This window comes from Camelus dromedarius, chromosome 6 (genome assembly GCF_036321535.1).
Source record: "Camelus dromedarius isolate mCamDro1 chromosome 6, mCamDro1.pat, whole genome shotgun sequence".
In the NCBI taxonomy this organism is placed as follows: Eukaryota; Metazoa; Chordata; class Mammalia; order Artiodactyla; family Camelidae; genus Camelus; species Camelus dromedarius.
Window position 1 is genome coordinate 22,257,033 of NC_087441.1, and position 27,693 is coordinate 22,284,725.

General features: G+C 38.1%; 1 long non-coding RNA gene across 1 annotated transcript in view; it reads right to left on the reverse strand.

The window, feature by feature from the left end:
- The window catches only part of LOC135321576 (uncharacterized), a 288,264-nt gene that overhangs the window by 247,348 nt on the left and 13,223 nt on the right, over positions 1-27,693 (reverse strand). The window lies entirely within an intron of this gene.

A 27,693-nucleotide genomic window follows, 5' to 3' on the forward strand; every position in this document is an offset into this window, starting at 1 on the left:
TTAATGGAGGAAAGAGCCCATGAAGGCAAAATTGCTTGTATCAGTTTCTTGTTCCTGCTGTAACAAGTTAGGACAAATTTGGTGTCATTATCGTACAGTTTTGGTGGTCAAAAGTCCAAAATGGGTTTCATGAGTCTAGAAACATGTATGTTTGTTCCTCATAGAGAGGAGGAATCAAGGGCCCTACATCATAATAGGGTTGGCAAGAGCCCTATTGAAGTTAGAGGCTAGGTCTTATTGGGAACCTCTGGTACTACACCATCTGATGGAGGGGTGTGAGAATCCCTCCCACCTTCTGCACATGAATATACACTGAGCCCACCAGCCCATTCACTGTAGAATAAACCTTCTAAAGCCAATGCCCATGGCCAAGGCAAACGGAACAGGATGGTCAAGATACCTCCACTCAGTTCACTGGAAGTTTTCTAGAGGTCACTAGATAATCTCTTGTTCCAAACCTGGTTTTCTGAGGCCACAGCAATGTGATCTTAAGATGACCTTTAAGAATCTGAGGGACACATTTTCAGGATTGGAATTATAATTACAAGAAGAATGTGCAAGGCAGCTATTCCTGGCACTGTAATAGGCAGGAGGTGATGTTTATGAAAACAAACCCAAGTTGAGTAATGGTCCAGTGGGATTTATCCTGCCAGGGAAGACCATTGGGCTAACAGAACCCATGGTTTCCTCTACTACAAGGGACTTTTCTCTCCATAGTATTGTGTAATTGATTCACATCTCCTCATTTTTCCTTTAGCAAACCCAGACACAGCCCCAGAGATGCCAAGTCCCCACATAGTTCATTTTTTTTATTAGATTCTTGACACACAGAGACACATTTGCAGTCTGTAGTTTAAACAACAGTCTGGGACACTTTTGCAATTGTGGGATCTAATTTCAACTCCCCTGTAATCCATTCCTCTGTATTACCATCTATAAAATGGATATAGCAATAATAAACCAAGTCATGAAATTATTTATGGGAATAACCACTAATGGGATTGTATGGCACTTCACACACATAAAATCCTAAATAGTCCAAGCAATAAAAAGTAACATTTCCCCTGTGACATCTCCATGAAAGCCAGTTTCTTCTGAACTAGTACAAATTTTCCACAGAGATGACGAACCTCAGTACTGCACAGATAGATGGGAAATGTAAACGTGACAGAAAAACAAAGCAGCATAATTAAATCTGAATTTGAAAGCTGGAATTTTATCACTATCATAATATATCAAGCAATCTTCCTTTTTTTTTTTTTCAGTCTTCTTCTTTTGTCAGTTACTACATATTGTATTTTGTTTTTCTTACCATCATGAGGGAAAAAAATAATCAGGAAACTATTTTACAGACAGGCCTACCAAATAATTCCTGAGTCTTTTGGTGAAAAATTAGGTCTTCAAAAAACTTCTCCAAGGGAAAACTCTTTGAAGGGTTTTTGTTTGTTTGTTTGTTTTGCCATTGGATCACTAGAGATTTTGATTATTTGCATTACTTTAAAATGTCTTCATTCTCTAAAGCCTGATAATAATAAGTATTATTGTAGGAGACTCTTTTGATACATAACAGAAAACTAACAAATAACAATGTGAAATACATATGGAATGCCTGACTGAGGAGGACTGAAACGGGGAAGGGATGGTTAAAATGAAAAACTGACAACTGAAATTTGGTGCAATTTTATTTTTTTAAGGGAAAAAAATAATTCTCCATCACGGATAGGCAATTTTTACAAAGACAAGGTTTAAAAAGAGTGAAAGAGCAAAGTCAGGAAGGTCGAGGTGTTAGGTGGATTTCTGCAGAGAAATTACATAGTAACACTTTGGAAAGAAGATTTAGGTGAAACTGGAATAATGACATCCTGAATACTGTTTGGCCACAGAGTTGAAATTTCTCCCTCTGCAGTGCCTTCCACCTCACCTCTGCAAGACAGGACAGCGAGCAGAGAGAACAGCAGAGAAGTATATCTGACTTACAACAGAAAAGAGGGGAGAAACCCTGAGTGTGGGATGTTATTCCAAAATATTCCTGGACATTCCCTAGATTTTTTCTTTTTCCATTTTGCTGTTGTACTTGCCCAACCATGCTGGGGTGTAATGCTATTTCAGACATGAGTTAACAGGTCTCTTACATACACACATTTCCACATTCCAGTGAGACCTATTATATCCTTTTCCTCCCTACCCCCCCCCCCACACAAACTCTCCTCTTCCTCCACCCACACAGTACCCTCTCTCTCCACTCATTTTTCCTTGTTGTTTTACACTTCCCAATGACTGAATGTTTCCAAGGCCATGCAAACCCACAGGACTGAAAAAGGTTTCCTACCACGTGACACGGTTGATTCTGCAAAACGAAACGGCTGCAGCCAGAGAGCAGATAAAACAGAGCAAATGGTAAGGAAAAGGAAGCCCTTTGACTTGGCTGATAATTAAGTGAGGAGGTGGGCAGGCCTCCAGCACCTTCTACTCACCCTGTGACATGTGGACCAACAACATCAGCTGGGCTCTTGTCAGAAATGCAGAAACTCAGGGCTCACTTGGATTCAGACCTACTGAATCTGAATCTGCATTTTAACAGGACCCTGTGATGATTCAGGGGCATTAAGGATAGAGAAACACTTCCCTGTGTCATCTCCTTCCACCAGAATCCTAAAGAAATTGGCCAATAATTCAAACATTTGTATCCAACAGGGGAAAAATTATAACTTCCCTTGATAACATATTTCAGGAACTATTAGCCTTAGTAATCAAGATGCAGTTACACTCCTCCTCACCCTTTCATTTACTACCCTTCTCATAATTTACTAGGATTTTCTTTGCTTTACATGCAGATCTCCCCTCTCCCAACAACTTCATGTCAATGAAAGAAAACTACAGTCTAAAATGTAGGCTTTGGAACAGAACCTAAGACTCCCAAACCCTTTGCCCAGATATTTAGTCCTGTGATGGGCCCCCGACCCCTGACTCCCGGTGAAATCTGCTCACAGAGGGGGAGAAGGGGGAGAGGAGTGTTACGCCTCCCAGAGTCATTTTCATTCAACTCAAAAGAAATTACTGAATATATAGTATTTGGTAAAGGACATGAAAATTTGTTTTTTCCTTTTTATGCTAAAAAGTTGTGCTAGAGGATGTCCAGGAACACCTACATCACAGCTGATAAGCATCCGCCCTCTTCATAAAACCAGTCCTGCCCTCACTACAGAGGGGAAGGGGGAGGGGTGGAATCACTTGGGGTTGTGTTGGAAAGTGCTTTCTAGAACTTGGAAGCAATGGAAAAAAACAAGTGAAGAACCAGGGCAGATTTACGCAAAGTCATGTCAAAAAAAAAATAAAAGAGAGAGAATTACTCTATGGAAATATGAATCAATCTGAAAAGGGGTTCACTGCCATAGAAGCATAGTAAAGGAGAGTCCCAGAGGCAGAGAGTGGCAGGGCCCATGCAAGCACTCTGGGAAGGGCACTCTCTGTCATCAGATTTCGAGTGTAAGCTTTTCCAGTCCCACTGAAAGTTCATCCTTATGGTAGAGATGGATGCAAAACATATGACCACAGACTATTTCTGGTTCCATTCACAAGGCCATTCTTAGTATGGCTTGGATGTTTGAAACTAACTTAACCTGATATTGCTAGTCATCCAATTTCTCTAAATCCTACTCTTCAGGTTATGCCCTACAAAAAAATTAAATTAATATTTGATTTTCCTTAAAGTTTTATTACAGCAAGGAAAGGACTAATCATGTGGATTCCACTATCCTGGTTCTTAATGCCATTAACTTTTCACAGTGAATGAATGGGCTGACTTTCTAAGTTATACATCAGTCTTAACACCTGGGTTAATGTGAGTCTCCCCATGAGAAAGGGACATCCAGTCAAGATCCCCACAAACAGTCTTTCTGGGCGTAAAATCCCAGGGGCTAGACAGATCATGATAACTTAGTCAAAGCCCAAATGGCTGCTTTAGTAAGCCTGTCCAGAGACAGCCCTGGGCCCTTTGCCTCTGGTGACTACATTATTATTAACATGGGATTATAATTAATCTCTAAGGTCTATAGTCCGTAAACTTTTAAAACTCCTTAGAACTATTTGTTCCTCATACAGTTCTGGGAATGCTATGGGGATATCAAAAGACAACCATAACGTTGTCAAGGTCATCTCTCTTTTTCAACAAATATTTTCTGTTTCTCCCAGTGCCTGGCACTGAGTAATACTGGGAGCACTTTGAATCAGGGAAACAGACAAATTAGAATGTACAATGTAATGTGTTAGGATCATAACTGAAGAAGGTCAGAAATGCAGTGTGCACAGGAGAAGAGGTGCCCAAATCTTTCTGGGGGCTTCAGGGAAGTTTTGTAAAGAAGAGCCGCATTTGTGTTGAGACTAGAAAGGTGAAAAGCCATCTGGTCAAGTAGGTGTTTAGGGAGAGAATCTGACTGGATCTGCAAAGTAAAATAGCTGAAGCTGTAGCACAGTTAACACCGCAAGAACAGCAACGGGAAGAAACAACTAGGATTGTTGGTAACTGAGCAATAAAGTAAGAATAGATCCTGTAGCCTTGCTACTAAAGTCTAGTCTGTGGATCAGCAGCATCAGCTGGAATCTTACGGGAAATACACACTCTCAGGCCCCATCTGAATCAGGGTTTCTAAATCAGACGCTGCATTTTGGCATGTTTGGAGAAGGGCGTGTACTTCCACTGGTTAGATGGTAAGTCAGTAAGGAATAGGAGGAGATGAGCCTAACAAGCGGTGCAGGGCTAGCTCACAAAGGATCATATCTGCCACGCACAAGGGCAACTTTAAGAACTTTTGATTAGAGAGAGGTTAGATTTGCATATTCAGTATGTCTCTAATAGAAGGATGGAGAATGGATTGGATCTAAGATAAGTCCACTAGCTCTGCCAAAAAAAAAAAAAAAAAAAGAAAGTCTAAAATAAGGCAGCGGCAGTGGAAAGAGAGAGACAGAGACATTTCAGAGGCAGACAGGACAAGAATTGATGATTGATAAGTCTGAGGAGTATGTTTCCCAAGTTTCTGACTTGGTTACGCAATTGGATAAGGGTCCCATTCATACAGATTTTAAGAACGAGAGGAAATGTAAGTTTGGGGGGTCAGAACAATTTCTTTTGGATGAGTTGACTAAGAGGAGTTTTGCACGCAAGCCGCATGTAGAACGGGCTACTACGAGTTTGCACCTGTGCTAAAGAGGTACAGACACACAGACCTGGAGTAGCGGGCACCATGAGCAGAGATATTATTCTGTACTTTTTTGTGAAAATTCCACCCCTAATTATCTCTAAAATATTTCTGCCAAAATCCTACTTCATTATGGTTCTACCTTGGATGGGATGGTTGTGCATGAATCTGATTTTAAAATGCATACTAATAGTTTCTGAAAATTAACATGTTTCCCATCCCAAGAAGTACATGTGGATTTTACAAGAATGTTTATCTAGTGCCTAAATTTAGAATACACCCAAGGATACATAATTCCTTGGCAATTTCCAACACCATGGCACACCAATAACAGGCATTCTTAGAAAACAGATGAGTTTTGTGTTGATCCTCCTCCTACACTACTAAATGGAAAGCAACCAGTCCCTGCTCTGCCTCCTTCCACCCAGGAAAAGTCTTGTTAAAACCAGGGATGAAGTGATATGATGTCTGGGGTTGTCTTTAAAATAATCCAGTGGCATTCAAGGAGAGAAGAAAGGGAACATATAGACCAAGACTGGTCATGAGTTGATAATTGTCAGAGCTGCATGAATTGTACTTGGAGTTATTCTCGTGTATGTTTCAAATTTCTATGATAAAATGTTTGCTTGTTTGTTTGTTTTAAATACCAGGAATGATAACTGAAGACTGAACTTCTTGCTCTGAACCAGTCATATTTGACCTAGCATCTTGCTCTGGACAAATCAGATTTCTAAGGACAGGGCAGGACACAAAGTAAGTAACAGTTTTATCTTTGGATTTGCCAATAGTCTGAAACTATCACTCTTTGCTTAAGGCGTTTTTGTCATTCCAATTAATCCAACATCATTCAACACATTCATTAACATTATACTTACTACATCTTCCAAATCATAATTAATAGAAATAAGACCAAGTATTTTATGGTGGCATAAATCACTGGGAGAATCTTCTCAATTATATAGTTGATGAAAAGCAATAAATGATAATAATTCTGCAAATTCACCTCAAGATGATCCTCAAAAGATCCATAAGGTGCATTCATTTAATTTAAATTCCTACAGAGCACACTGAAATGTCTCCAATATTTCAAAAACCAAAGTTAAAAGGAGAAAATATAATGGCAGTTATGTCTAATTTGGCTTTTAATTTATTGGTGGGAAAAAGATTTTTCATGAGATATGCTTATAAATAGAGTCTCCAAGTCTCTCTCTGTGTTTGCCATTTAGAAATAAATTGAATAAAAAAAGTTTTTTTTAAATATTGGAAAAATTGGAACAAGACAAAAATTCCTAACATCAAGTGAGAAAGAAACGTGTGTTTATTTTTGATGCCATAATACACCATAAAAATAATATAGGAATAAAGAATCAATAAGGTGATTGGCAGTATTACCCATTGCTGTGAAAAGGATTCCTGAGTAAAAAGGCTGAGAAATAATTAATGCTGTTCTTCAATCCACATTGATATTCTTACCCAAATATGTCTCAATAAATGTTTTATAAAGTAATGCACATAATTAAATATATCTAAAAATATATCTGAAATAAAAATATATCTGAAATAATAATTGCATGAATAGAATATATTTTTTCCTTTATTATACCATTTGCTCAGGTTACTTGCCTGTTTCTTTTCAGAACCATTCCTCATTTTTCCCTGATCTGCACTGTATTTCAAGGAACAAAGTCTGTAAACTACATTTCCCAGGATCCCTTTCAGACTGACTTCCTGTTAGGTTTGGCCAATGGGAGGCATTTGTGGGTGACTTGAGGGTAGGGAGAAGGAAGAAGCCAGAGTATTTTTTTCTCCTCTTTCTCCTTTGGGTAGTGACTGTATCTCCTACGTAGACCAGTTTCCATCAGAGAGCTTCTCCCTTTGTGGTTCTAACCCCTAAAAGATAGCCCCTCCCATTCCTCTAAGTGATGCTGTTCCAGTTCCTACCCAGTAGTGCTGGCCTTGGAACCCAGGTAACACGACTTTCTGCCTTGGTTCCTCCAGCTCTAAAGGTGAGAGAGGATTCCTGCTATTGCTAACCTCTGGCTGCCTTCCTTCCCCTGTCTGACTTCTAAGCACTCCTAACATATTTTGCAGTTATTTCTCCATAATAAATGTGTTCACTGAAACATATGTTGTACAAACTGTTTTCCTGATTGGCCTAACATACTTTTCATCTTTAATTCTGCAATTTTATAGTCTTTTTAAAAAAGACATTCTATGTGTTGGCATAATTTTTACCCTTATAAAATGATTCTATTTATGAGCAATTGCGTCTTAAATGGCCGCAGGTATTCCTACCAGCAGTTCTATGATTTTGCCGAGTACTGATGAAAGGCTGTTCCCAGACATCTGGAAGAGACTTTTGTTTTAAAAATTGGCATTAATGTTGTTCTATTTTGCCCAGAGGGTTGGTCAATAATTACATATTAATTTCTTCCCACATGTGGAATACTAAAGAGTAGATTTTAAAAATATGAGCCCTCTCTGAAAAGAAACTTTCCACCTTGCTATAGAACATGGTACATATTCACTGCAAAAGGCTATAGGACATTAGTAAACATATGTTTGCATTACAATATAATATCTACATATGCCTTCACTTGCTTGTGCAATAGGTGCATTCCTGAAAAGTTAAATGTAAATCTAGTCAAATATCATTTTGTTAAGTAATGCAGAATGGAAACAATATTGAGGTTTATAAAATAAAAGTCCACTGTTCTATTTCTTTCCTCCTTCAATTCTCTTTCAGCTTTGCTAATTGTATTCCCCAGAGGTGGATATTATTTACAATCTGGTGTCTGTTTATCCAGATACTTTTCAATACATATATTAACCGTTTCATTTATTCAACAAATATTTATAAGCGTCTACCACAGACCAGGCACTTTCTAAGCATATGACATATAACAGAGGAAGAAAGAGACCAAGCTGTTACATGAAGTTTATATTCTAATGGGGAGACCATGACAAATAAACATAAATCCGTAGTATTCAGGGAGTAACAGAAGCTAAGAAGGAAAATAGAGCAGAGTAATGGGCAGAGACTATGGGGAAAAGAGAAGGAGCAGGCTTTCTATTTTAGTGCCTTCTCAAGAGTCTGTTGTTCTACAAATTTTAGGGGGTTTCCCTTCATATACAAATGTTTAAATGGTTGACAACCACCTCTTTTAATCTTTCATAGTAGGAAAATGATCTAGATAATCTCTTGAGGTTTCTTTCCATCCTATCATTTTGCTACCAACAACTGCACAATTAACCACATAATTAACAACTCTATTTTTAGAAATTTGTTCAAATTTTAATATTCATAAAATCCTAACAGTTTCATGGTCCTTAGCCCCTTATTCTCTTTCCATTCTAACAAACAGATTCTTTCTGTTCCTCAGCCCGCCAGCCTCACAAATTACTGACTTGGGTCACATGGGCATTCAATGTAGAAATAAATCAATAACATGTTTACACTGGGAAAGCTATGCAACTTCTCTGACAGTTTCACTACACCCTTCTCAGATTCTCAGAGTGCCTGACACGCCCAGAACTTCCTGCAGAAAGCTTCTGATATATCAAATGCTAAGTATAATCACAACCTGGCCATAAATTTGTGGACAGGGGTCAGCTCCTGAGCCAAGGGCAGCTGGCTCCAGACTGGCCATCAGCTCATGCGAGACCAACACCAAACATCTGCCCTCACCAGGTGCCTTAAACCAGGTCCCTTCGGATACTGTCTCATGGGGAATGTAAATCCGAGGCTTGTGACTATGTCAGCAAACATAGAGCACTATGGAAATAAGTGTGCAGTAGATGTCAGAAAGCAGTGGAAGCAGAGCATAATAAGAAGGTGTGTGCCATCGAGAATAAACGTGGAGAGGAAATTGAACTATGCAGAAAAAGCAGACAGAGGAGTGCTGTCCCAAGGACAAGGGATGCTGCTGGGTCACCAGGTGTCCTGCCAGCCTCCCTGGAGCATCACTGTATCCCAGATGCCTGGGATTTTCTGGCCTATGTGTGAGCTAAGATAGTCTTGGGTCCTCATTACTTCCCCACGGTTTATTCTTCCTTAAAACCCTGTTAACTGAAGTCACCTGATAATAGCTATCAGGATTAAAGCAGGATTAAAACTGTGTTTAAGGAAGTTTGCCAATATCATTTATGCAACAGGATGAGCTTCTCTGCCTGACTAGTGAGGTCAGTTAACAATAACACATTCCAAAGTTTCATTATATGTAGAGCACTCTGGAAAACATCAATGACATGGCCCACAGGGATATTATGACCCAATGAAAGGGAAACATTTAAGTATTAATGCTCTGGACAAAGGTTTACAGGAAGTTTAGCACAAACATATTGCATCATTGCAATAGATGTAGTCATGATGAAGAACATAGGATCTACACTGCCAGGGTTCAGGCCCCAGCTGCCCTGCTTAGAAGTGTTCTCACCCAGGGTAAATTACTACCACCTTTCTACACCTAAGCGTGCTCATTAGTAAAATGGGGACACCTGAGACAGTGGTGTGAGGCGTAAATAAATGTGCAATAAGCTTACTGCTACACCAGCATTTATAGTTTATGATAGTTGAAAAGATGGACTATACAAATACAAGCACTGAGAATGGTAAAGAGAAAAAAACATTGTTTCAGTTATATATTTATCTTTTACATGTGTGCTAGTGTCTTACTATGCACAAAGGCTCCCACACATGACTAAGTCAGAGACATATTTAAATTGCATATCATTGTCTCTCGGCAACTGCCACAATTTCTAGCGCATAATAGGTACTTGATAATATTTGTTAAAGTAATAAATGGATCACCTAAGCCATGTTTATATCCTATTGTCAATACATTCAATTAATAACAGCACTGCCCCATTTTTTTCCCTTTTTATCTTTCCAATATAGATTTTATCTATTCACCTTGCTACTTCATTTATCTGAGAATTAAGCTTCCTCAGCAATAGTGCAAGGGGATTCAAACTTGCTGTGACCATATTCCTACTTGACAAAGCATTTCTCCCACTTACAAGTCTTTTCTATCTATTCTTTAAGCGTAAACAATTTCTGTCATCTATTCTTCATTCTGAATTCTGCCAGAAACAGAGTAGGAAAACCCTGGATCACCCAGTACCCAGTGTGCACCTGGGTTCCCCATCGATGGCTTCTGCATCTGTTATAACTGATCTACCATGACCTGAGTGCACACAAGAGTAGTGCTGGAATTCCTCATGGCATCCTTAGATCTCTTTTTGCCACATCCTTTGCCCTGACTTTAAGAGGAAGCCAACCGTCTCTCCTCTGGCCTGTGCCACAGATGTCTTCCATATCAATACCATCTGTGATCCCCATGGAAATGATAGTTAAAATTTGTTGCATCTGTTATTGGACCTATCTTTGCAGTAGGAGTAATGAAATTTGGCTGCCAAACTAATTCATTTTTATGCAGATAGCCCAAAATAAACTGTAATTAAAACACTAAAGGTAGACACAACTGGGAGATACAAAACAAATGTGTGAAAGAGTTCTTTTTCAATGAAGAACCACGATGATTTTGAAAAATATCAACTCCAAGAGCTATTTATAATCTAAGCTAGTAGAAAATAAAATTATGGAAAGACAGCTTTTATTGGTAGACCTGAAACTGTGGAAATAAATACAGTGCTTGAGAACCTGAAATATGCTCTTTCTAAAGCACTATTTTTATAGTAGAATTGGGAGGCAACTATCATTTTGTTATTATTTTAATTATTGTGAACATATGGGGTAAAGAGAGGGAACATAAAAGTGACTGCAGTTAAAGTATATCTACAAGAGTCAATAAATTTATTTTCTAAAGGATCATAAAAATTTTAATTCTATCACTCAAAATTAAAGATATTTAATTTATATGTTGAATTGGTAATTTTAAGATTTTCAAATGTATTTTATGTTAGTTAAATAAAATCTTGACAGTTTTCAAGTGACAAAATAAGTTTGATGTAGTTTATCAAAAATATATTCTTCCAGATACTAACATACACATAATAGATAAATAATAAGTTTATGCTGTATAGCACATGGAACTATATTCAATACCCTGTAGTAACTTATGGTGATAAAGAATATGAAAATGAATATATGTATGTTCATGTATGACTGAAGCATTATGCTGTACACCAGAAAATGACACATTGTAAACTGACTATACATCAATAAAAACATATATACCAATACAATATATATATATTCTTGCAATTTCTGAATTGATATTGATAATGAACTTCACATTGATAATAAACGTCTAGCCCTAGAAGAAAACTTAATCATATTTTTCTTAGTTTTACATACTCTTTTCATAGACAAAAACACTTCTCTGGTTTTCCAGTGGCCTCACATAGGTTGGTAGCAAGCTGGTGGTTGATTCACAAGAGCCCCACCTCCTCACTCTCCATCCAGGCTCTTGTGAATCAACCACCCTGAACCCAACAGAATACAGGTTTAACTAGTTAGCCAACAAGCCATAGGAAAACTATCTGAGGATGAACTATTAAAAGTATATATGTATCATTATTATAACTTTACTAACGGTGAATATTTATTCTGCCACAAGGGATAAAATAATCTTTCCTTTCAACAAAAATAAAGAATTTTGCAAAACAAAGATTTAAGAGCTAACCAATGTTATGCTGATTAGGAAAAAAATATAATGATTACTGAATAAAACAGTCCTAGGGCCATTTTACATAGAAGAATCCAAAGTTCTATCTTGAGAAATAAAAACAAAACCAAAAATTGCTATTCCAGAAGAACAAATTTCAAGTCTTACCCCATTCTATTGGTTGCACCAAGTCTCATAGTCATAAAGTAGGATTAATATTTTATTTAAGGAAGTTTACCAGCAGGACATATTCAAGAACATGACCGTCTGTAGAAGGGAACACAGCTCTTGGATTAGGATGCCTGGATTCAGTTCCAGGCTCTGTCATTTCCTATGAGTGTACCTGAGGCAACCTGCTTAATCTCTCTCAGTCCCTCAATTTCCTCATACCAAAAAAAAAGGGTATAATAATAACATCACCTTAAAGGATTGTTGTCTGGATTAAAAAGTTAGCATATATGGTTCTTGGAACTGTCTGGGTACAGTAAATAGTCACTAAGTATTGGGTCACTAATATTGTTGTTATTATGATCAGTTCTGGGTTAGTAGATCATCAACAAGTATCCATGCAAGGTGAACATTTCAGAAGACACTGAGATGTTGCAAAGGGATATGATTCCTCAAGAAAATACAATGCAGTAGGAGAAGGAAAAATACAAATACAGGTGATAAAAAGAAAAATATAAATGGATAATAAAATCTCACTAGGTTAAGTGAGATAATATAGACAAATGTTATGAATGCTAATTATTATTATTATTACTGTACCACTATCCATTTATGATCAGTAAATTAGTAAATTATGCCCACATTGACAATTTCACTCTTGACACAATAGTTTTTTAAACAGGTGGCTATAAAATTCTTTAGGAAGTCTCATTCAAAGAATATTTTTTAAAAGCAACTCAACATAAAAAGAAGCATCTATCTCAAAACAGCAGGTAATATGTCTATGAAACACTGGACATAATTTCTTTAAAACAGAGACATCAGTATTGTTATCTTCTTCTTAATATTCTACTCAATGTAATAAGACATGAAATGGAAGTAAGAGGTACAGCTATTACCATTTGCCAACAGTACTGTGATGGGCTAAAGATGTCCCAGGAATAAACTGAAAATTAATATAACTAGTAAGAAAATTTACTATATAGTTGAAGAAAAAGTAAATACAAAAAAATCAGCAATTTTCTTAAATAATACCATTGATAATAGTAAATGTAAGGATAAAAAGATTCTTTCCACAATTGCAATTAAAAAAAGTTAAACACCTAGAAATAACTTAGGAAAGAGCAGGACTTCTGCACACCCTCCCCCCGAAGGAAAAAACAATCCTGCAACAATTTACCTGGAGACAAAAGAAAACTTGAATAAAGGTTATATACCATATTCTTAGATAAGAGACTGAACATTATAAAAATACTTACTTTTTATGGATTGATTATAATTTACAGTCAACTGTAATAAAAAATCAGTGAAATTTCCTCAAAGTTGGCAAGGTGATTAAAATATCCTGTGGAAGGATGGCTGAAGGATAAGGTCCAACTTCATTTGGATTTAAGAATATAAGAAAATACATCCAAGCTTATGGAATGAGGGTCAGGCACATACAAACACATGAGAAAAGTATGGAAGGAAATTATCTTAAAAATGTTATCTCTGGGTGATGGGATTGTGGATGGATTTCACTTTCTTGTTGTCCCTCTGTATTTGCCAAAATCCTTATAATAACTATTTATTGATTTTACAGTCAGAGGAAATGCATATTTTTAAGAGGAAAGATAAAACAAAAAATAAAGAAATAGCTTGGGCTTTGGAAGCAAAGATGAACTCCAACAGATATAATAATTTTGCCACACTCAATGAAAACAAAATCGATACACCGAGAAGCCACTTACAAAGACTGCAAGCATATACTTATTATTAAATCCTGTAAGGCTGGGCAACCACACAGGTATAATTTATAAATTTGTTAATTATTAACCAAAAAAACACATTTAATGCCATATACCTAGATTTGGCATTCAAGAAGAAAGGGGACTACAGATGAAGAAAACCTAGAAATTTTCTGCAAATGAAGATGCCTTTTGAGGAGAAGATTGTATGTGGATAGTTGAGGCAGAAGATTACTTGGGCAGAGAAATGGATGTGATGTGGTTACCAATAAGGACAAGCAGATTTTGTGGATTCTGCCTGGCCCTGAATCAAGATTTCCAAGGTTACTTACCTCAATTTGGTTCTACTCTACAGGGATTGAAAGTTCTTGTGAACTCAGCGCACTGTTAGATGCTGTGATAGTCACAAAATCAGTGCAAAACATGGCCCTTCATCTCCAGGACTTTTCAATCTGGTTGTGGAGGCAAGATGACACATGAACAAGTTGAAAACAAGACAAAAGAATAAATACATTAAGTGTCCATATGAGAGATTTGGAGAACTGGTGCAATAGAAGGCCACTGAAGGATAAAATGTAGGGGCCAGAGTAGAAAGGAGAATGTTCATGCCCCAGAAAACATGTTGTGACTTGTAAGTTTATCCTTGCGTCCTCCATCCCCTCTTTGATGTTGCATGAGAATCCCAAGTCCTACAGGCCAGCCAGCCTCAGACTGTAAGTCAGTCCTCAGACATTTCACCCACCTCGTAAATAACTGCTTTTTTTCAAATCACATTTTTTTTAACCATATCAAGGCTTAATCATACCACTTCTCTCTGACAAAACCCTTAGGTTTTCTAAATTCATGAAGCTGATATGTCAAGATATTTTCCACTAAAGTCAATTTATCCAAGCTGTGATAATGTAAGAGACTTCAGTGAAACCTTGTTTTAAACTCCTTTGGATCAGATACAAAAAAACTGGTTTGGGCAATGATCCAGCAGGAGAGCATGCCTTTCACATAGACTACTCTGGAGATCCACTTCAACATCAGATTGCATCAAAAATTTCAAAGGGAATTGGGTTATTCGGTTTTCTTTGATTGGAATTCAGAGACAAATGGAATTCAGGGTTAGATCAGAAGAGATAACACCTTTGTTTGCGAAGGAATACCAAGGCCTTAAAGTGATCCGAGATCACTCCAGTGGAGAGGGGTTCAAATTACAGAAGGAAGTTAACCTAACACACACAATTGCCTTGGCTCCCGCAGGTAAACATGACACAGAGCAATCACAATAGATTGACTTAATAAAATCACAATACAACCCATCATAGCAAGGTTTTTTTTTATTATTATTATTATATCATATGGGAACGAGATCTATGGAAACTGGTGCATTCTTTTACAGGGAATTAATTTAATCATCCAGGATATTTCTAGCTCATGATGAAATTTAACTTGGGGTTGGAATGTAAGCATTCACTGGATAAAGACACTTGGTCTCACATTCTGTCCTTGCATCAGGTGGTAACACTGAACATAAAACACACTCAAAGTACACTTCAGCTTCTATGGTAGAATTTCTTTGACACCTGTTAAATTTTAAAGAGTTCTGTGAAAAGCATTTTCTTAACTATTCAACTGGCTCTTGATTCATTTATGTGCAAAGAAATGCTCTGAAAGCTTAAAACTGAAAGTACTCTGCCTACCAACATTTTTCCTCTTGGTGTTCATTCTCACTCTCCCTTGATATGGGCTTACTCGTAAATGGACAGCCCATTTGAAATGCTCACGGGCCAGAATCATGCAGATCTAATACTGTTGTCCTGAACTTGATGTCAGTTATTGTGACAAGCAAACATGATTGGAGCACAGTGTGCTTTTGTGATAAATTCCATCCAAAATCCAATGGTAATATAAGCCCCCATTCTAAATAGATGAAACCAAATTTTAATGCTATGTTTATAGGATTTAACTAACCATATCTCCATCAGCTCTGTTATTTCAGCCTCCTTCACCATTGATGTGAATTGCTGAATGGACAACTATATTATGTTGATAAAACCCAAAGATTCAAGTCAACTGTGCTTCAGAAAATTTGATGGCCACAGAAAGATACTTATATCCATACCCAACTACATACAGTTTTCCCCAGTGGGTCACATTCTTCACTCTTCAGTGTCATTGTAATTCCTGAACATTGTAATTCCTGAACATGTCATTGTCCATTCCTGAAGAGTCCTTCTCCTCCTCACCTGGCTAATCCCTTCAGGAATCGCAGCCTCCAGAATGTCTTTTCTGATTATGAGGTACAGAGATCAAGCTCCCTGACACTTTCCTTACCACGGTGCTCCTTCAGCAAACATTCCCAAGGAATCAGGCAACTTGGATTTAAGTCCTGGCTTTGTTAATTTGCACATTTGCTAATTGTGTGGCCCTGTGCAAGCTCTCCCAATTTTAGTTTCCTACCATGTAAAGTTGGAGTAAAGACAGTGCCTGCCTCATTGGACTGATGTGAGAATTAAAAGAAGGATGCTTATAAAAATAGGAGAGAGGAGCCTGGCACAGAGCCACATTTGACACTGATTAGCCCATGCATGTTCAGCCAGATCCACTGCTTTTTCGTTAGTACTTTGAAGCTATTTATTTAAGCTAGGGATTTCTTGTTGAAATTTTGCATGTTATGTTACATATTGCTAATACATTTTTCCAAAATCCATACAATCTAAATGTGTAATCAAAATTCACTTGTTAAACTGTTGAAAACGATTTTATAATGAATGAGGCAAAATTATTATTCAGGACAAACCCATCTCCAATTGTATTAAGAAAATGAGTGAGACAAGACTGTGTGGCTTTGGGGGCATAGAAAGCAGATTTTTCCCCCCAGGAATACATCAATTCTATAATCTAAGTTTCTTGGGTCGGGCTATAAATAACTAAATAGCCTTCATGAACAGAAAGAATGAGATCATTATTTCTAGATATTCAAATCTATTTAGTAGGAAAAAATATAACAGTAAACATGGTAAACTATGACCAATTATTGTTGAGAAGATTTTTTTAAATTATGGACCTGAAAATGGTATTTCTCCTTCTCTTTCTATTGTTTTGATTTTTCTCACAGCCTGTTAGTTCTTTTTGTTTTTAAGATATCAAGCAAGAAATAATGATAAAAGAAAATTCAAAATCTTCTTGCTTATGAGAGCTTTAGGGTCCAAGAATCTAAGCATTCTTTCTGAAATGGCAAAGTATTGAGTCAGAAAATTTTGAAAAGCAAACAAACAAAAACACAAACAAATCCTAGTGAGATTATTAAATTCCAAGGACAAAGAGAAAATCGAAAACTCTTCCAGCGAATTTAAAAAAAAAAAGTTACCTAAAGAACAAAAATCAGTTCTTTTTTATATTAATGATGGAGTACTAAAAGATAATAGGGAGATGTTTTCAAAAGGCTAAGAAAAAATTATCTTGATCCTAGAATTTTATAACCAGATAAAATATCAATCCAGTATGAGGGAAAAAGTAAAGATATTGGTATACATGCAATAAGATACAAATCTTACCACCTAGGCATCTCTTTCAGGAAAAACTACAAAAAGGGAATTTAATACAAAGGAAGAATTTTCAAAAAGTAAAACATGTTACAAGAAGATGAGAAGAATACACTAGCACTTATAGTTAAGTCTAAATTATTTTCGATAAAGTGGCTGTGAAGTTCAATGTAGTTATTAGGAAATGTTAAAAGAAATAGAGGAATAGCATTTTAAAAAATCAGAAAGTCTAGAAAATTCCAAATGATTTAATTAAAATAAACAGAGTAGGGGAGGAAAGAGAAAGTAAAAGCATGCTAATAGTCTTGTCATTTTCAGGGGGAAGAAGAAGTTATAGATTCAGATTATTTCTCATTTTTAGTTGAAATGTATAGATTTAACTATGTTTGTTAAAACTGTAAGGATAGGTAGCCCAGATTTAATGTGAGTTTCCCCCAAATGATGTGAATATGGGAGGTGTGGTTCTCTGAAAGCCATTGTTGGAGATTGTACACCACAAGGAGAATTTATCAAAATAATAATATGTGCTCCCTGACTCAGCAACTCTGTTTCTAGGGACTTAGCTACAGAATTATTGCATGTGGGCACAAAGATATGTATGTATTTAGCATGGGGGAATCCAATCCACACATTCTTCTAAGGGGAATTGGTTTATAAGATACATACTCCTTAGCATGGATTACTATGTTGCCATTAAAAAGACTGAAGTAAATTTATTAACACAGACATGGAAAGATATATTATTACACGAAAAATGTGCTGAAGATGATATGTATGATGTGATCTCAGTTTAGGAAACTTGAAAACTCAATGTGTGTGTATTTTTGCACATTTAAGTTTATTATGCACAGAAAAAGTGTTGAGAGCAAAAGTAGAGGAGTAGAATTGGAAATACAAGGCGAAGAAGGATATTTAAATTTCACTACACATAACTTTATATTCTGGATATTTTCTACAATAAACATGTACTACAAGCATACCTTGGAGATAATGCAAGCTTGGTTCCAGACCACTGCAATGTAGCAAATATCTCAGTAAAGCAAGTCACACAAACTTTTTGGTTTCCCAGTGCATAAAAAAGTTATGTTTACACTCTACTGTAGTTTATTAAGTGTCCAATACCATTATGTCTAAGAAAAGTACATAACTTAACTAAAAATTACTTTCTTGCTAAAAGATGCTAACCATCATCTAAAAAATGCTAACCAGCAAGTCATAGGAGTAACATCAAAGATCACTGATCACAGATTACATAATAAATACAATAATAATAATAATAATAATAATTAAAAAAGTTTAAAATATTGTGAGAATTACCAAACTGTGATACAGAGACACAAAGCGAGCAAAAAATAGTGCTGATTATTTAATAGTGCTTGATGCAGGGCTGCCACAACACTTCAATTTGTAAAAAAAAAAAAAAAAAAATGCAATATCTGCGAAGGGCAATAAAGAGATGTGCAATAAAACAAGGTCTGCATGTACTTCTGTAATTGTATAAAGAAACAAAACAAGAAAAGTGAATATATACACTGTACTTTACTGATGCAAAGTATTGTATTTTACAGTTTAAAAATTACAAAACCAAGTTGTTTGGAGAGAGTGGAGAGATGGCGAGTTTATGTACCATTATCAGCATGCAGTAAGATCCAGCTATTGGAGGGAGGGAGGGAGAGAGGGAGGAAAGAAGGAGGGACAGAAGGAAAGGGAGGGTGGCTAGCAGAGCTAGCAAGTACCTGAGAAGAGCAGATACTGCCTCACTCAAAGAAAATGGCCTCTTTCAAACCCTGATGTGACTTAAATTTGTCATAGGCTTATACTCTGTGAAATATGGTATTTATCTCTGAATAGATTAAGGGTCTCTTCAACTGAACCTTCCATCTGGACACAACAGCTAAAAACTGCTAAAGGGAGAGGGAAGCAGATACAGGCTGTCAGGGCGGCAATTATTTTACCTTTGGGAACTGAAACTATTTTTACTCAAGAAGAAAGTTTGCAGAGACAGCATTTTCACATTTGGCTTCACAATGCTCTACACACAAAAATGATTGGCTTTGGAAAACATAGAACAAAGTGGTTGCATATCAATTGTCCTAGAAAAAAAAACAACGCAAAGGCAACAATAGCCAATCTGTTCATCATTCTCTCTTTCTCCCCACATTTATTGAACTTCTACTTTGTGACTAGATATAAGGGATAAAGAGTTGGAAAGAACATCACTGGAGACCTCAAGGAGCTGACAGAGAGTGAAAGTCAGCCTAGACAGTTAATTACAGAATGATCTGGGAAGTTCTGTAACAGAGGTAAACACAAGTGCAGCCCGACTCCGCCACGTTGGAGGCTGTGACATTTTGAGCAAGTTGCTTAATTTATTTGTGCCTCCATCTCCTCTTTCATAAAACAGATAATGACTGTACAACTTCCCAACAGTGTTCTGGGGACTAAATGAGGATGATACACAGAAATCCATGCATGAAGCAAGCAGCCAACCCAAGTTAGCTACTGTTACTCAGGGAGCCAGGATAAGGACTCGGGACTCAGACTGCCTGGGTCTGAAACCCTACTGTGGGGACCTGAAAGTTATTACATTGAGTCTGTTTCTCATCCAAAATCAGTGGATAAGGGTACCTGCATCAGAAGCTTCTTTTGCGGGGGAGAGGTAATTAGACTGATTGATTGATTTGTTTTTAGAGGAGGTACTGGGGATTGAACCCAGGACCTTGTGCATGCTAAGCATGTGGCTCTACCACTTGAGCTATACACCCCCCCCCATCAGAGGCTTCTGCGCAGATTGAATGAAATCAACCATGAGAAGAACTTAGATCAGAGACTGGCCCCTAAGAATTCGATTAATGTTAGTCATTATCACTATCAAAACGCTTCAGAAGAAAAAAGGAAATGACAACAAACTCTTCCTCAGGATAACAGGGTGTTCTGAAGAGGAGGTGGCAGCAGGGGGCTGGTCTTGAATAATTAGCAGGAGTGCTCAAGCAGGGAAGGTGAAGGCGGGACATGGCAGGCCAAGAAAACAGCATGAGCGAAGGCATAGAGAATTTAATAATGGCAATAATGAGAATAACCCTCATCATCATCCAGCACATTCAGAGAAAATGAGCAAAGATGTCCTATAGGCTCTAGAAAACATGAGCTGGAGTTCAGCTGAGACATGATAAGCCAGAGAACTTCTTCAAGGCACATGCGATTATTGAGACCAATAGAGCAGAGCGAGGGTGTGCAGTGTAAGCCAGCCGTAAATAGATCCCCTAGAAAAACAACATCAAAAGGGAGGAGGAACCAGCAAAGGAGGCCCAAGGAGAAAGCTTAGAGAGGCAAGAGCTGATGAAATAAAAGAGCCTGAGAAGAGAAAGAGTTTCAATAAGGAGTGGCTGGTCAACTGTATCAAATGTTGCATAAATGTCAAGGAGGGTGACAAGGAAAAGTGGTGCCATTGAACTGGCCGATTGGGAGGATGCTGGTGAGAGAGCATTTTTAATTGCATGGTGTTGGTGGAAGCCAGACTGTGATGGGTTGAGGAATTAATGAGATGTGAAGACACTAACACTGACTATGGAGAGACCTCTTTCAAGGAGTCTAGTATTTAAAAGTGAGAGAAATTAGTCTCATAGAAGATGTTAACCTTTAAAAGTCCAAATAAGCAACTTAACTCTTGGTAAAAAGGGTAAGCTTCCCAAGACAGCTGGAAAACTACAGGGGGAAAATAAAAGAAAAAAGAATTCAATACTTTGCTTAAATGGGATTAGGGGATTAGAGCAAAGGTGGGGGTGGGACAGAAAGCTGAAAAACAGACAATTTTCCATGACTAGGAAATTTAGATTCCAAAGAGAGGAAAAGGGGGCGAGCGAGCACAATCTCGGGGAAGCTTCAACTGCCACCAAAGACGCTGACCAGAACCAAGACGCACGCCTCTCTGCCCGCCAGACTGAGTCGGGGACACAGGAGTGTTAGAGAGCATGGTCCCAGTTAGGATTCTACCTCCAGTGTGCTAGGGTCCTCAGTTCTGAGTCATGGGCAAATGGCTAAATGTGAAGGTTCACAACGGCAGTGACAGATCTGTCTCTAGCCAGAATTAGGGTCTCTTTAACCAGAGCCAGATTCCACGTCCTGTCTCAGAATATGCAGCTACCCAAGGCAGTTTGCCAAAAAGTAAACTTTTTGTCATAAATAAGCAAGCATGAGAAACTTGAGAGAAATATAGGAAAAGATTTCCAGCAATGTGAATGATTGGCTTTTGGAATGAAAAAGAATATTGGATGGTGTGTGTGTGTGTGTGTGTGTGTGTGTGTGTGTGTGTGTGTGTGTGTGTGTGTGTGTGTGTGTGTGTGTGTGTGTGTGTGTGTGTGTGTGTGTGTGTGTTTTCCTGGAATATATAGAAAAATCTGCCTTGAAATGTTTCAATCAGCTCTTGGATCATAGGCCAAGTGTTTTTAGAAAATGCGATCAGTTGCTTTGTTCTGTGGTTCCCAGTTCCCACACCTGAAGAAGAACAAAGATTAGATTAGTTTTCAGTCCCTGCAGCTCTGAATAATATGAAATGTCATGACTCTCTCCTTTGCATTTCCTTCGTTTTCACAGGAATGCGTGTCCCCAGCACAATGCCAATGCCCTATGTTCCTAACCATATTGCTAGCCCCAATTTTGTTTTAGCTTCCTTTTTTTGTCTAAAGGGAGTTAGGAAATGTGTTAAAAGATAAGACAGTTTTAGGACATCCTGGGTGAGGCCAGTTGTTATCCAACCATGAGGCTTTCATGTGGAAAACACCCCTTAACTAGGCTGAGCCCACTGGTTTGAAATAAACATTTTGATGACACATTCTGTAAAGAAGAAGTGGCTCTTACATGAAGAAATTAATGCCTCCACTCCAATTTGTGAATTCCTTCCCAAAACAATTTCTAGTTGTTATGTAAACATAACCTAAGTTAGTGGGTCTGTCAAAGATAATTGCTAATATTCTCCTAACCTTGTGACTTGGGGGAGAATAAAAGGAGACGGGAACTATTAACAGGGGACATAGAAGCAATGGGGGAAGGACCAGTTTACATGCAACAACCAAATGTATTTGCTGTAGGCCAGAGACTCCCAGACATTATTTTTATACCTGGTTTCTGTATCTATTTCTATTCTGGTGACTAAGTGGATGGATGATTTCTCAGAGTCTCTCTGAGTACCTTCTTCTTTGAATCTATGTGTCAGAATGCCTTCTGCATCTTGAAGTAAATGTGGACAAAACTCATATCTAAGTCAAGATAACATTTAAATTGTGAATACATAATTTTTAGAGATGAGAGCATTTTATTTTTAGTACATTTTAGTCTATTCTCACCATATTCCATTTTGCTAACTTACTTCATAGAAAAAGAACGAAGGACTGGCTTTCAAAGCAAAGAAGTAGAAGGTTTTATCTAGGAACTCACGATTTGGCAAATTATATCTGATTTCAGTGTTTATGGAATGGCTGATACATGCATAGACGCCACATGAAACTTGGTGTCTCAAGCCAGAGGAGTGGGATGAATCCTGCAGGTTAAAAAGGGTCTGGCAGGCTTTGCCATGTTTCTGCTGCCCTTTAAACCACCTGAGATGCTCACCACAATCCATGACTGAAGCTCTCTTGGCATCCTATCAGCCAGCAAGCGCTCTCTGAAGGAGAGGCTTCCAGTTGAGTCTAAGATGGGACCTTCCTCTGTAGAGCTGGCTCTTTCCAGACCATGTGGGCTACTCTGTCTTTGACTGCCCTTTCAGAAAAATTTCACAGTTAACAAGCACTGGAAAAAAAAAAAAACAAAAATACCAAGCTAGAAGAGGATCATGCTCTAACACTAACCTGCAGAATTTTATACTCTGGCCAACATTCCGGTGTTTGTTTTTGCCTCTGACTGGCCAGGATATCGTAAACCACCAGCAAAACATCTCAGTGACTTAGTTTACCTCTCTGTGAAACATTTGCCTACTGCTTGGAGTTGCAAAAGAAAATGTCCTCAGAGTGTGACAAACTTCCATGTTTGCATAATCTTTTCTCTAGCATTTAAAGTTTGTGGAGCTAATCCAGATGGGGACAGGCAGCAAAATCAGAATTCAAATGAAGCAGGTGGAAGCAAGTTACTATTATTGCGTTATGGATGAGGCTGCACCAAACTGAGTTATCTCAGCACAGACAGAGCAGCCAGCACCACCTCTGTGAGACGCTGCAGTTTCTGGTGGGAACTGTTGTCTGTTACTCTTGTTGAATGACTCCTTAACAGAATATACATGGGGGACCAATGTGAGACAAAGCAGGTTTAGGCTTTAATTTTTCGTATATTCTAATTGGGGGAAATGGTGTGAACCCAAAAGGGTGTCAGTGAGTGCAAACACAAACCTGGAGCAGGGCCCACTGGGTGTGAATCTCAGGGGCTATTAATCTACAACCTTCAATTTGTAAATATTCAGGAGACTGAGTCAGTAGGAAAAAAAAATAATTTTAAACATCTGTGGTATTCTTTCTGTTCCAAATTAATTACACTGCCTGTTTGCTGACGCTGACCAGAATTTTCAATCTTCTTATGCTATGCTAGGAACGTCATTAGTATTTTTCCATGTGTTTATCACTTATGTCCCATGAAACTTTATCTCTGCCACAGTCTGTCTTTCATAACTTTTTTTAGGTCCTAATTTTGTTATTTGGCTCACCCATCCTAAACTTCTTGCTTTTCCTTTTATGCTGAGTAACAGGCAACTCTTTTCTCATCAAGTATTTATTGTAACTTTGAAGAGATACCTTGTTAATACACAGTCCCACACACATACACATCATTCAATCAAAATGATGATATAAATGAAAATCCAAGCATGCTGTTTAATCATTTGGAGAGGTTGATAATTATTTTCAATCAGCTAGGACTGCTCTGCCAGTTCAAAGAATTATTAATGAGAGCCAAATTTGTTAATAGACTGTGTGCAGCCCTTTTCTGTGAGTGGGGGAAGGTGTCAGGAAGATCGATCTAGAATTTGCTATTCAGCCTTCATATCATGCCCCCGTGAAGCCCAAAATCTCTCTGAGTTAGCCAAGAATCCAACTGCTAAAACTTCCATCCTACAATCCATGAAGGTACATTCCCTGAGCTGAATTCATGATAGCTCCACAGAGAGGAGAATCACAAAAATGTTTGTTTGTTTTTCCTTCTAAAATAGCCTAACTTGGAAATGAGAAATGGGCAGGTCCTTTGCAACGTGTAAAGCAGCCCTACTCCTCACCTCCACGTCATCCCCTGTCTCTCACCGCCCCCCCACCTTGCAGCCAGTGTCCCCTGAGAGCCTTCTGTGGCCCCAAGGTGACCAAAGAGCCCCTGTTTTGGAAACTCAAGCTCCCTTCCTTCACTCTTGCCCCAAGAGCTTCCCCTCAGACCCCAGCCTGCTCCCCTGATCGTCTTTCCCTCCGTGCCAGGCAGCCGAGGTCTTGGCCAGCTCTGGGTTTCTCTTTAACCTTGCTTCAATCTACTGTATTTCCTGGAGTTTTCTCTCTTCAGGCTGAGGCACGGTCTACACAGCCGCTCAACTTCCTTCCTCCTCCTAATGATAAGCCCACAAGCCATTTTTGTTCTGTGCGTTTTACTGAGAATCACCAAGGAGAAAAAGAGAAAATAACCAAAGAGCCCATGTGGAAGAGAGATGACTGTGTAAGAACTCTTACACAATTGCTTAATTCAACAATAACCTTTTATTGATCACGTCCTCTGTGGTGAGGACTGCCTTCTAGGATCTGATAGTTATTGTCCCTGGGATGATCTTGGAAGCTCTGTTGTCCACTCACTTCCCTGGGCAAACAGCTGACTAACCACTCTTCTCAACAAGGAGGGCAAAATAAAAAGTGGACAGTGCTCTCTCCTTGAGTAATTAGATTTCTCTACAGCTCTTCAGCTGGATAGCATATGCGTCATTGGTCATAGATATTAAGATCATAAAATCAATTAAGCTAAAATATACATACACACAAGACATAATTCTACTAATAGAGGAATTTTTTTGGTGTTGAAACTCCTATGAAAACTTCAGAATATCTGCTCATTTTCTCATACTTACCCTGCCTGTTCCCCTCCTACTTTTGTATCTTTTTTTAAATTGAAATACAGTTGATTTACAATGTTGTGTTAGTTTCTAATATACAGCACAGTGATTCAGTTATATATATATATATATATTCTCTTTCATATTCTTTTCCATTATAGGTTATCACAAGCTATTGAATATAGTTCCCTGTGCTATACAGTAGGACCTTGCTGTTTATCTATTTTATATAATAGTTTGCATCTGCTAATCTAATCCCAAAATCCTAATTTTTCCCTTTGGTAATCGTAAGTTTGTTTTCTATGTCTGTGAGTTTGTTGCTGTTTTGTAAATAAGTTCATTTGTGTCATTTTTCTGGATTTCACGTACAAGTGATATCATAATCACATAATCATGAGTGATAATTGTCTTCCTCTGTCTGACTTACTTCACTTAGGAAGATCATCTCTAGGATCATCCATGTTGCTGCAGTGGGATACTACTCAGCCTACGATTGTATTTTGACTGATGAGGGCTTTTCCTAGAATCCAAAAATTTAGCATCTATCTAGTGATGGGATCATAAACTGGCTCTCTGAAAAGGACCGCCAAACAAACAGAAAGCCCTGATTCACAGTGTTTGCTGACTTCTGTGATGTAAACACTTCCACCAATGATTTAACAACCAGAGAGCAAGAGCTCTTGTCAGTCGGAACCAGTTCTAGCATATTTCGTATCCTTCCAGTCTCTTCTCTTATCAAAACTTGTTCTGCACCTCATCTCCAAGAGACTGTTTTGGAACTGCTTTTCATTTGGAAAAGTAATAAAATAAGTAAATCTCAGCAGAATGTTAATGGCTGAATGAAAAAGACCCCATATGTAAACCCTGGCAGTGGCATCTACCTCATCATGGGGGCTCCTGGAAAGGGACCTCAACTCACAGTGTGTGAAATCCACTGTCAGCAATGGCGGGGGCCTCCAGGCTAAGGGTGCACCTCTTGGTGGCAGTGAAAGGAGGGGCAGGGTAAGCCACGCTGATATCCAGTGAGGGCACGAGGTAGCTAAGAGCATGAACTCCGAAACTTGAATGCCAAGGTTTGTGATACTAGGCAAGGACTCCTCTGTGCCCTAGATCCTCATTTGTAAAATGAGGACAGTAATATTGTATTTCATGGAATCTAAGCTATCCTCTATTGTAAAACATACCATTATTTTATGTTCCATTAAGAAATTTTAAAATGCTGCCAATTAAACTATGACATGCCATCGACAGTAAAATGCATTCCACTTTCACAGGCGCTAAAATTTTTCACAGAAAAATATGTTTTAGAATCAAAAAATTATGGTTGTGCCTTCCTCATAGGGTTGTTGAAAAGATTAAATGAGCTGAAACATGTAAAGTGCTTAGAACAGGGCCTGACATTGTAGGAGCTATGATTTTGCAATTATAGATTTTGCTATTATAGGATCATTATTATCACAAAGAAATTAATGAAAATAAAAAAAATGCAAAATATCTGATTCAAATGTTAAGACTTCAAATTTCCTAATAAGATTAAGAGTGAACTAAAGTGGGTCTAATCTAGCATTTTTCAAGCTATTTTTCTTTCTGCAATAAAAAAGAAGTAAAGGTAGAGGTAGAAGTGGGGTGAAGAAATCCTCAGTCACCTATTTCGAAACTCAACCCAAGCAGTTCCATTTTTATCAACTGAATGCACTGGAGTTCAAGGTAAGTTTTCACTTTACCTGTGTGTGTGTGCATAAATATGCATAATATATAGGTTGTCCTCAGCTTACAGAACCTTTGCCCCGATAGATGGAGACATTGGCAGAGGCACAGGGATGGTCCTTCCCAACAGTAAGCTAATTCTCGCTCAAATTCACAGATCCCCAAGCACAGAAAGTGCTCTCCTAGGTCAGCAGGCCCCAGCCATAACCTTCCTTGCTCCCCAGAAGCCTCTTCTGATGTGCCCTCCACCTGACCACACCCATCACCCCAACAACACTTCTGTCTCCACTGGAGCTGTTTAAATGATCAAGTCCAGTAAGCAAGGACTGTAACAAGAAATTAAAATACGATAGCAAAGTTTATACTCTAAACATGTCTCGAGCCGTTTCCTTAGCAACAGCTCTGACTTTTTAGGACTCACCTTGGCTACACATGGCTTTAGCAATCGTCTGTCAGACTGATTTCCAAAACAGCTCATACCCCTCTCAGAACCAAACATTCTAAGCATGAGATGAAGGAGAAAACATAACACATTTTTGAACACAGGTTTAAAATGTCCTCAAAAGCACTCATAGCCTCCCTTGAGACTCAGGTCAATGAAAAAACATATATATGAAAAATAAGCAGGGGAGAAACAAAGAAAATACAAAAAGCTGTTGCACTGTGATTCCA